The following is an 11804-nucleotide window of genomic DNA, read 5'->3' as shown; positions in this document are numbered from 1 at the left end:
AAGAAACAAGCATGTGACTATTTGGGGTAGAATCTTTCAAGTGATAATGGAAGCAAAATGAGGTGATTGGGGTGGGCCCTGTTCTGATAGAACTAGCTTCCATGTGAGGAAAGATGGGGAGACTAGGATGCAGACTGGCAGAAGGAAGGATGGCGAGGAAATCCTGTGCCACCATTTTGTTATAGCAGCTCTAGCAAACTCACACAATGGCTCAAGGATTCCTGGGATTTAGAAGTGTGTGTGTGTGTGTGTGTGTGTTGAACTCAGAGCCTTATATTTCCCCTTAGTTTTTTGGTTCAAGGCTAACATTCTACTGCTGCAGCTATGCCTTCACTTATGGCATTTTGTTGCTTAAATGGACATAAGAATCTCTCAGGTTTATCTCCCAGGGCTGACTTCAAATCTGAATCTTTGAATTTCAGTCTTCTGAGTAGCTAGAGTTAGATGTTAATTCATGGTCACACTTGTGTCAAGTTTGTGACATGAATGAATGCAAACACTATTTGTCACACTGTGTTCGTGCCACACCATCCTGAGAGCTGACCCGCCCTGGATAAGGTACCGTGCCCTCTAAGGGCACATTTGCTGCCTAAAGATTCACCAGACATGTCCCGTGAGGGATGGACTCTCCAGAGGACCCCCCACAGAGAAAGGAAAGATCTTGTTGAACCCGACACATCCCAAGTTCAATAGGCTATGGCAGTGCTGAATCAAACCTTCCTCAGTGCTGGGGTGCTTTCTGCTCATGAGCTGGACTACAGGTCATTACTGTTTTCATCAGGGCAGAAATAGACCTGCAATGCTGCAGGTGGAATGTCTGAAGTGGTGATGCACAGGTTTTTGAATGATTAATGTTAATTAAGCACATATCAGTGCAAAGAGAATGGGGTATGTATATAAGATACTCTCTGGGGGCTTCCGAAGTTTTCAGAAGACTCCCATTCCCCTCCCTTTCCTCTAAAGGCGGCCATTGAAATTGTGGCTCCTTGGTGAAGACCTGTGTAGACATTTAGCATCACGCACACCTATTTTCAGTCTACGTCCTCATTTTTCTAGTTTAGAACTCTCTACAGTCAAATTATTCACCAATGATAAAAATGGAGGCAGTTTGGGACGGGAGTTTGGCCTAGTGGTAAAACTCTGGCCTTGAGAAAGCCCAAGGACAGTGCTCAGGCCCTGAGTTCAAGGTCCAAGGCTGGCAAAAAAATGAAGGCAGTTGTCAACTTTCTGTCACTACTTTTTTAATTGCCCATGACAGACAGTCAAGTTATTACGAGAAAAAAAAAGCATTTGTCTCCTGATTTTGGAAGTGCCACTCCAGGACGAGGTGGCCTCACCACTGTATTGGGTCTGCATTGAAACTATAGCGGGAGACATGGAGGAGCAACATGTCTACCAGTGCAGCTCTGGTTCTTCCCTTCCGCCCTGTGGTCAGATTCCCCGGGGGAGAAGCTCCTGCCTCCTTTCTGGAAGGTGCAGCCGGCTTCCATTCTGGCTGTTGAGATCCAGGGTCCTGTGCAATCTGAAAGGACAGCATCTGGGTGAGCAGAGTGGGAGGGAAACTGAGGACGGCTGCTCCTTCCGGCTTCTAGTTCCCCCGCCCCCACACACACCCAGGTCTGACTTGGGCCTGTCCTCCCCTGCCTCCTCTCCTGGGATCTGATGCACTGAGCTCCCAGCCCCCTTAGCTCTCAAGTTCAAGTTCAAAGTGAGGGGGTGCCCAGCCACTCATTCTTGTCTACCAGCTTCCAGCTTTCCCGAATCTTCTACACAATCATTGACTCTTATTTTTTGCAGTGTTGTGAGTTCATTTTATTCTGTTTCTTGTTTTCATTTTTATTCAGAAGTAAAATTCTCCTGTAACAGTCTGAGGGGACACCAGGAATGCATATGTTCAGCTGGTCCTTTTTGTCCCAACAAAGAAACCTGAGTTTCTAAGACTTTGTTCTCCCCTTTTCCTTCAAGTCTCATGTTTTCTTTATTCAGGACTGAGAAGTATTAGCAGATCTTCACTTGAGTCCAGACAACTCACAGATTGCTAGAAAGGGATTGAGATCACAGCTACAACCCGCAAGGGATAACATCCAGTGTTTTAACCTGGAAGAGGAAAAGACCCTCACCAAGAGCATGCCTCACATAAGCAGCGGCAAGCAGTCCCGCCACTCAGGAGCTGAGGTTTACCTCACCCCAGACCCACATTCCAGTGGATGATGGGGAGCGTCTTTCGGAAACTTGTTCCCAACAAGCCATTCCAGATCAGCAGAGCACCCATCAGAGCCCCTGGCTCACATATCCACGCTCACGAGAACAACTCTGATGATTTTCTGTGGATTTTCCAGGCTATCAGTTTACACACATAACTGCAGTAATCAAACAGAGACAGCCCTGGGCTCTGAGCAATTATGCATGTCTATTGCTAGCTTTCAATTTAATGCAGGTGAACTTGGGGAGAATGTGTTGGGAAAGTTGGTTGTAATTAGAATAACCTCTTTTCCTGGAAGGCTCATATATCAGACGCTGCCTGTTCACGACTCCTTCGTAGCAGCAATTCTGCTCCATTTTCCTGGACACATGTGGGAGTCAGGCCTTGCTTGGACTGGAGTTAAGTTCAGCTATGCTTGCTTGTTCCTAGCTTCTTCAGAGACTCTTCAATAAAAGGGATGTTGATTTTTTCCCCCAGAGGCCTTTTCTGCATTGATTGAAATGATCCTATGTGATATTTGTTCCTGGTCCTCTGATATATTACATTTATTGATATATTTATATGTCAGACCATCCTTGCATTTCTGAAATGACACCTAATTGATCATGGTGTATAATCATTTAATGTGTTGTTGAATTCTGTTTTCAAGCATTCTACTGAGAATGTTTGCATCTGTGTTCATTGTGAGATGAACACCTTCATCTGGCTTTGGGATAAGTGTAATGCTTGATGAGTTCAGTAGTGTTTCTTCCTTTTCTATGTAATGCAAGCATTTAAGGAGGGTCAGTGTTAGTTCTTCTTTGGAAATCTAAGTAGAATTCAGCTGGAAGCATCTGGCCTTGGGCTTCAGACTGTTTCCTATTGTGTAGTGGTCTGTGGATCAGCAGTGTGGGTTTTAGTCCACCAATGGTTGAGTTCAGGGCTCAACACACAGAATGTAGGATTTCCTCCTGTCTGAGTGAAGACATGTGTTCAGTCTTTTTATGGGTGGTAGCTGTAACTTTGTGTTGGTTGAGTTCTAGTGAAGATCAGTCGCTACTTCTGCTCTGGTCTTTTTAGATTGATATAGGATCTAGAGTGCCTCTCACCTCTAGGTAGGAAGAGCTTTCTTAGCCAATTTAGTAGAAAGAAGGAAATGGAGGGGATTGAATCAATTGGATTAACCCTAGAGTGGGAAAGGGTGGGAGCTAAGCTTTGAGGGAGAAGTTAATTGGATGGGGGAGTGGCACAAATAGAAAATCATTTAGTGACTGTGTTGGTTTAGGGAGGCATTGGTAAAGTGAGGAGAATTGAGTAGGGACAGACCACAGATAACACTAATGCTCAAGAAGGAAGGGAAGAAAAGATACAATTAGGCCACTGTGTTTTGGTGGCCCACGGCTGTAACCCTAGCTATTCAGGAGGCTGAGCTCTGAGAGTCAAGATTCAAAGCCAGCCTGCCACGAAAATTCATGAGGCTCTTATCTCCAATTAACCACCAGAAAACCAGAAGTGGCACTGTGGCTCAAGTGGTAGAGTGCTAGCCTTGAGCTGAAGAGTTCAGGGACAGCACCCAGGCCCAGAGTTCAAACCCCATGACTAACAAAACAATAACAACAACAAAACAACAACAACAAAAACCCTACAGGACAAAAATTAGGCAAACCAAACCAAAGCCAAAAAGCAAAACAAAACACCCAACACCACCCTCCCCCCAAAAAAACAAACAACAAAGAAAAAGCATGTGGGCACCAGTGACTTGCTGAAAAGCAGATGTCATTCTGGTTCTTTCCATCCTCCTTCTGAAATTTCCTTTTCCTTTGTTTAGAGCTTGTGTGTGTGTGTGTGTGTGAGTGTGAGTGTGAGTGAACTCAGGGCCTTGAAGGCCGTGGATTTACTAGTGCCCAGCCCTGTTTATGACTTCTCCCCAGTTAGACCAGCACGCTGTCTCCAGGAGCCCCTCCGGCCTCTTCTCAGCATCTCTTCCTCCTCACCTCTCCTTCTCTCCCCCAGTGCCTGCCTCCCGTGGCATCAGCCCCACGACTTTGTGCACAAAGAAGAGATGGCTCCACGAACTCTATCGCACTGGGTGCAGAGGGCAGGGGCCCAGGGCCCATTGTGGCGGTGAAGAGCTGAAGGGTGGGAATTTAGAGGGAAAGGCCAGGGATATCTGCCTAACTGCTGGCAGTGAGAGCTCCTGGGCAGCTTGTGGGGTGAGGCATGAGGGTGTCTCTCTCACAGGTCCACTTCTCTTGGGCCTAGCCAAGGAGGTGGAGGGAGACAGGGCAGAGAGGAGGCAGGACAGTGAGTGGAAAAGCTTGTCCTTCCGCGTTGTGCTGTCCAGGGAGCCCCTGTTTGGGGGAGTGGCCCCAGAAAATTGGGCTCCGAGGTGAGGACTGGACAGATTTCCCCCAGTGCTCCACAGTTCACTCTGCCCCTTTTCTCCTTTGGCTCCTGGTCATGCTAACTGGCCACCTCCTTTCTCTTTGCTTGAGAACCGTGGATGTGTGTTTCAAAGTTGGCCTGCCCGCCAGCTGCTACCTTCTCTTCTGCCCTATCACAGGCTCCATGTTAGCCCCAGCCATGATGCGAACTGCCCATGCCCTTCCAGCCTGCCATTTGTCGTGGGAATTACCTTCCACCCAGAAGCCCAAGGCGGCCTCCTTCCTGCTCCCGAGGGCTTCCGTGTCCCTAGCTGGAGGGATGGCACTGGCACGTCCCTCACTGCTGGGGAATGGAGGCCACAGGGAAACAGGAGACGTGGACAGCTGCTGGGGAAGGGCGGCAGTGTTGCCCAGGGGAGCGATTTTCAGTTTTTCCAGAAGAGAAGCCCCTGCTGATACGCACAGGAAAGCCCCTCTGCCCCACAGCTTCCTGCGTGACAGGCAGCTGAGCGGACATGGCGGTGTGGCCATTCTGTCTTCACCATGACACTTCCAACCAAGGTGACTTCCTTTGTAGGCACAGGAAGTGGCTATAAATTGCCCAGAGGCAATGGAGGGGGCCGTGTTTACTTCTGCATTTTTACAGCCACTAAATCACAGCTTGAGTTTATGCTTCAGGCTTTTCAGAGCTCAGCAACCATCATTATTAAAAACAAAAGTTATTAGTTTCAATGCCAAACAGCAAATCAAGAAGAATACTCTGCTGGCTTCTTAAGGAAAAGGTCCTGGAGTGCTATAAGTGGCCTGGCCTCAGAGAGGTGAGGGGCGGGGAGAGGATGCTGTTCAAGAAGCAGCTCTGGGTGGGCTGGTCAGCTGCTGTGCCTCCCTTCCCTTCCCTTCCCTTCTCTTCCCTTCCCTTCCCTTCCCTTCCCTTCCCTTCCCTTCCCTTCCCTTCCCTTCCCTTCCCTCCCTCCCTCCCTTCCTTCCTTCCCTTTCTTCCTAGTACTAGTACTGTGAATCAAACTCAGGACCTAGGTGCTATTACTTAGCTTTTTTGTTCAAGATTGGCTGATGCCCTCCTACTTGAACCACAAGGTCACGTCTAGCTTTTTGGTGACTGATTGGAGGTAAGAGTCTCATGGACTTTTCTTCCCAGGCTGGTTTTGAACTGTGATCCTCAGATCTCAGCCTCCTCAGTAACTAGGATTCCAGACATGGGTCACTGGTGCCCAGCTCACAAATTTTCAACGTAGGAGCCAAGTTAAGGAATGTCCTGATGAAGGCTGGATGGCGGTGGAGAGCGAATGACCAGTGAACAAGGGATCCCAGCAAGAGAAAAGGTCTCTCATATGCCCACTTTGCCCTCCCTGGTGGCCATCTTCCCGGCCTCCTCTTCTGTTTACCCTTCTGCAGCCACAGACACCTAGCTCTGTCCCTGGGTTGGAGGTCACCTATGGCCCAAGTGACTGGACAGAGATAGATGCAGACTGTCTTCTAAAGAAACGAGTCAAAAATGCTGCCACCTGCATTTCTGGGAAAAGTGCCTGGAGTCCCACTATGTGTACTAGATCATGCCAAACTGTCCATCCGTGACAGAACATGCTTTCCCTGGACTTCTAACTCCCATCGTTAAATCTCGATCCACCAGTCTTCTATTCACGAAGCCTTCTATTCAAATCCATAAAAGCTGAGAGAGGCTTTGGAGGGGATAGACTAAGTACAGGGCAGGAAGCTGCCCTCAGTGAGTCCAGCTTTCCCCCTTAGCCCCTGTACTGCTCTGGTTGTCAGGAGCCATGGCTACATAGACAGAGTTGTTAGGTGGCCCAAGGAGACTCGCCAGGCTGTGCGCTCATGTCCACCTTCCATCGGCTTCCACCTCGGGTCCTCTACTTCCAGGTCTGCTTTGTGTGCATGAGGCCTCCCCAGAGCTGGCCTTCTCATGACCCCTCACAACCTCCCTGCACAGAGGGCTCCCCAGGGAAAGGCCTTGTCACCACTCCATGGCCCAGTGCCAAGCCTTGCCATGTTGTTATTCCCCGTCTTCCTGTGTGTCCTGCTCTCACTGCCGGCCCTCACCCACACAGCTACAAGTCGGGGCAGATGCAGAGGCATCCCAAATTCTTGCCAGGATCTCTTGTCCCCGTAGGGTCCCCTAAAATACTTATGGCGGAGCTCCCAAAGTTGTGCTGGAGAAACACACTCAGGACAGGATCAAAGAACTTAGAATAATGACTGGTTAATTGGAGATAAGTGTCTCAGGGACTTTCCTGCCTGAGCTGGCTTCCATCTGTGATCTTGACGTCCCACCCTTCTGAGTAGCGGGAGTAGAGACGCTGAATCAGCCTCTTCCAGCTCATTTGCCCTCTTTTTGAATTGCTTGTAGTATTGACATGGAACACTGCTTTGGAAACGAGGCAAACACATTTTAAAGTCTTTAAAACAAACTTTATAGAAACAGTTCCTGTTACAGAGCCGATAAGAAGACAGTTCTCATCAAAGCATAGCAAAAACAATAAAACAAAACACCCTTCCCCCAAATGAAGGAAATTTATAGGAGACATTTATATGGGAAGATCTACATGATAAAGGTACTATTTATTTAACAGATAAGTAAAATGAAATATGATAGAGGAAAAGAAGGAGAGAGAAAGTGAGAGTGGGACTTAGAACTAAAGAGACTTAAGGCATGTCAGTAGATTACAATGTGAAACTTTTTTGTACTGACCCAAACTATTTAATCCTCACTGGATCGTTGAAAGGTGAATTCTGATTGGACCTTAAATTAAGAAATTCTTTAAAATATTTTAGGTGTGATAATATCTTATGTGCCTCAAGTCTTCTATGGCTTTTCTGAGATCTGTTCAGAGTCTTTATAGTTGGTACTCCTGGTCTCCAGGTGGTAATTCAAGGTCATGTGGGAAAGAGTACCAGAATGGGTGGTTCAAGGAAGTGAGCTCAGCCTGAGCTGCAGGCACTGAGGATGGGGGGGTGGTCCTGGGGGTGCCTGAGCCATGATTCTGTGTGTGGGAATATGCATGTGCCTGCGTGCGCCAGTGCTTGAATGCAGGGCATGGCTGCTGTCCTTTATTTTTATTTTTTCTCAAGGCTGGTGCTCTACCACTTGACTCAAAGCTCTTCTTCCTGCTTTTTGCTGGTTAAGTGGAGATGGGAGTCTCATGGACTTTCCTGCTTGGGCTGGCTCTGAACTGTGATGCTCAGATCTCAGTCTCTGGAGCTGTGAGCCCCCAATATCTGGCCAGTCCTGGCGTGTGTGTGTGTGTGTGTGTGTGTGTGTGTGCGTGCTCGCACATGTATGTGCGTGCTGAGGTGGTTCATAATGGCAAAGGGTGAAGGATGCTGCTGTGTTCTCCTTCCGTGACTCAGAGCTCCTACCCCAGAGGTCATGGCCTGCATCTGCGGTGCGGGGGGGGGGGGGGCGTCCCTTCTGTATCCTCTCTCCAATGCTCTCTCACTTAATTATCTTCAGAGAACTCAGACCTGACCCCCCGGAACCTGGCCTCTCCGCCAGTGTGCCTCGAGGTCTTTCCATTTCAAAAAGAGTCCTCTGCAGCGCACCTGGGGACCGGAACTTTCCACGGCAGGAGGTCTCTTTCCCGAGCAGGGCAGCCTGTGTGATGATGGTGGCCAGCGGGCAGGGGGCCACCTCGTGGGTTCAGGTACATTACCAGCTAAACCCAAATTCTTAGCCTTGGTACAATTTGAAAACAATTATTGAGCTAACCGGATGCAAATGAAACAAAATGAACCTATAAATATATGTGTTTTTCAAATTAGTAATTGGATTTTTTGATGATCTTTGGCGTGACATTGATAAGCTGCCTCTCATAACAGTCTAATTAGGCAATATGTAAACTTTGGCATTCGGTTCTGTCCTAGTGGCTTTTTCAAATGATGTTTGTAAAATTTGCAATTTCATATTACAGATTAAAAATTAAAAACTGCAGGAGGCTAACATTAAAATGAGAATTCATTTCAGGCAAAGCCCTGTAGACAAAATTCACCCTAATAGAATTGTGCATAGGGGGCCACAAATCACGCTGCAGAGTTACACGTGGGAAGCTGTCAGAGGCAGTATTGTTGGTCGGTAGCTCTATTCACAGTATTAAACCCATCAGCAAAGCCACTTTGGGGAAAATTCCAACATTATCAAAGAACAGTAAATTAGCAAGAAATTAAAGCATATACCCTTGCATTTCCAAAACAAAAGATCCCTTCATTAAAACCCTTTCATCAGTGGTTTAATATTCATAGCAGTAATTTGCATAACGAAATCAGTTTTCACTGATGAGAGACGACCAAAGTTTTTTTTTTTCACTAATTTCTTTTTTGAATGAGCTCTCGAGTTTTTTGATTAAAATTTCACACCAGTAGTTGAACAGAATTGAATAAGCGTAGCTTAGCCATATTTGATTGAGAGTATCATCTTTTAAAACACCAGATTAAATGTAATTTCTTCAGAACGAAGATATTGTTCAGATAGCTTTGTTTACCTTAACTATACACACACATATGTATATATAAAATAGATAAAAATAAATTTATGTAAATATATTCACATATATTTGTATATATGTTTGTATATAAATTATACATATATAAATCTTTTCTTTTGGCTTAAAAAACTTGATAATCAGCAGAATCTAGTTGGTGGCAGTTGAGTGTGTTTCTTGTTTTTGTTTTGAATTGTAAGTAGGCGTGGCTAAAGTGAGGGCATTTGCTTACGTGTTTTCATTATTCCAACATTGTGGGATAGGAAATGATCTACTGTGCACCTTCTTTGACCTGTGCCTTGGGTTTGAGGCACAGGTCAGTGGATAGAATACCAGCCAATGAACGAAAATATCAGGTTCCGAGTTTGAGTCCAGTTTCAGATTTTTTTTTAAAAAGGATTCATGTCTATAATTCCATCTTTGCAGAAGGCTAGGATCTGAGGATCAAAGTGTGAAGCCATACTTGTCAAGAAAGTCTGTGAGACTCATATCTCCAATTAACCATCAAAAAGCAAACACAGAGCTGTGGCTCATTTGCCTGGAAAAGCCAAATGAGGACAAGGCCAGCCCTGAACTCAAGCCCCAGTACTACCATAAACAAACAAAACAAATAAGACCAGGTGGACAGCAGGATAGCATGGGAATGATGTCCAGGCCAAGGCAGTATAGGGTTGATTTTTCTCTGCCTGTTTGTCAGGGAAGTTCGATAGTGCAGTTTTTAGGGGGAGTAAGGTATCACACGATGTTAGTACATTGTGTTTAGAGTGGCAGCGTGGGCTGGAGTGTGTAGCCGAGTCCCGAGGACCTGGACGGTATCCACACACCTCTCCACCTCAACACAGCCTGCCTGGTGATTTGCCGCTATCATTTTTTTTTCCTATGTGTACTTGAACTCAAGGCCTGGGAGTTGCCCATGAGCTCTTTCACTGCAGGCTGGCACTTTACCCCTGAGCCGAAGCACCATTTCCAGTTTTCTGATGGTTAATTGGAGACTTTCCTGCCCAGGCTGGCTTTGAACTGCAATTCTCAGATCTCAGCCTCCTGAGTAGCGGGGGACTCAGTGGTAATTCTCATATGTTTTGACCAGTTACACTTCTTCATTCCCAAACTGAGAGAGTCATCATTGCTATAAAAGTAAAGAGCTTAGGAGTAAGTTTTTAAGGTGTTTACAATGACTGTCTTTCTGGCTTTTGTCCCTTCTGATGTTTAATGAGAAGATGCTGGAAGCCTGGGACACGGTTGCTAGTTCACAAGGGTCCTGGGCATTCCCTCCTTGCCTCAGGGTTCCATGTATGGCCTCAGAACACAACTCCCATCCTGGGAGGCACAGGATGGCACGCACGCCTTGGGTAGGTGAGACGGGTGGATTTGTCAAGGCCAAGTTAACTCTGTGGTTTCTACCCCACCTTCGTGCTTGTATCTGGATCTGTGTGCCCTAAGTAGGCTGGACCTCAGCAGCGCTTGGCCTGAGCACCTCTGGTGTTCGTAGAGGTGGGTCTCCCTCCACGGAAATGGGGTCCGAGAGATGCCTTCTTCCTTTTCCACGGAAGGAATGGCAAATGCGACATGGGCATTCAGGTGGTGGGGCTGACATGGCTGTACTGAGAGCCCGTGCACGGGCTCCCGGCCCTGCTTGGGGCGACTGCGAGAGCGGGCCCAGTGTGCTTAGAGAAGCCCACATTGCTTCTGGAATCAGTTGCAGAGCAGAGTTGATCATCAAGCACCCACTTTGAAGCAGCGATCCCCAGGTTGGCTGCTGTGGCGTCAGGACGCGGGCCATCTCACCCATAACTCATTAGGACTAGGATGGAGGGGGTGGGTGGGGAGAGCCGGTGTGCGTCAAGACCCTTGAGGAGAAGAGACGGCATTATGGGGTGACGTTGACCATCCTCACATGGCAGGGGGTTCATGAGCAAGCCTTGAGTGTTCTGGGCTCTTCACTGTGCATTATGATGGGGTGGTGAGGGCCAGCCAGGGCCGTGGACGAAGGCCTTTGTGGTCCAGGTCCAGGTCCAGGATGGTGGGGGTTGAGGTCAAATCAAGGAACAGCATCCTGAGAATCACCCGGCGTCGCCTGTCAAGCAGGGCTGCCAGTGTGCATTGCTTCCCCAGCTTTAGCCCCCTTCCTAGCTTTCCATTCTTAACTCTCATTTCTTAACCTTCAGTGACACGTGAGGACGGGTGGGCTTCATTCACAGAAGCAGATTGCTGGAGACCAAGATGATGTCTGTTATAAGTGCAAGCGATTTCGCATGTGTGTGTGTGTGTGTGTGTGTGTGTGTGTGTGTGTGTGTGTGTGTGTGTGTGTATACTGCCACTCAATTTGAACTCAGGGCCTTATGCTCTCACTTGGATTTTTCACTCACGACTGGCACTCTTCCATTTGAGTTATACTCCCTCCTCTAGCTTTTTGCTAGTTAACTGGAAATAAAACTCCTGTGGATTTGTCTTCCTGGCCTGGCTTTAGATCTTGATCCTTAGATCTTGGCCTCCTGAGGAGCTAGGATTGGAGACATGAGCCACTTGTGCCTGGCTTTCATAGGTTATTTCTTAATAGAATGACAAGAGAGGAGGGTGGGGAGGGAAAGGACAAGTGGGGCAGCGGGAAGACGGGTGTTAAGTGAGGGTGAGGGTGAGGCCAGCGTTTGGGTGGGTCATGCAGTGCTGATCTGGGGCTGTGGGCAGTGTCTTTCTACCTTGGCGGAGGAGAATCAAGGAGTGGGTTCA

This window comes from Megascapheus bottae, chromosome 15, assembly GCF_031878675.1.
Source record: "Megascapheus bottae isolate mThoBot1 chromosome 15, mThoBot2.hap1, whole genome shotgun sequence".
NCBI classification, from domain to species: Eukaryota; Metazoa; Chordata; class Mammalia; order Rodentia; family Geomyidae; genus Megascapheus; species Megascapheus bottae.
The sequence above is the reverse complement of the archived record's forward strand: the minus strand, read 5'-3'. Positions refer to the sequence as shown.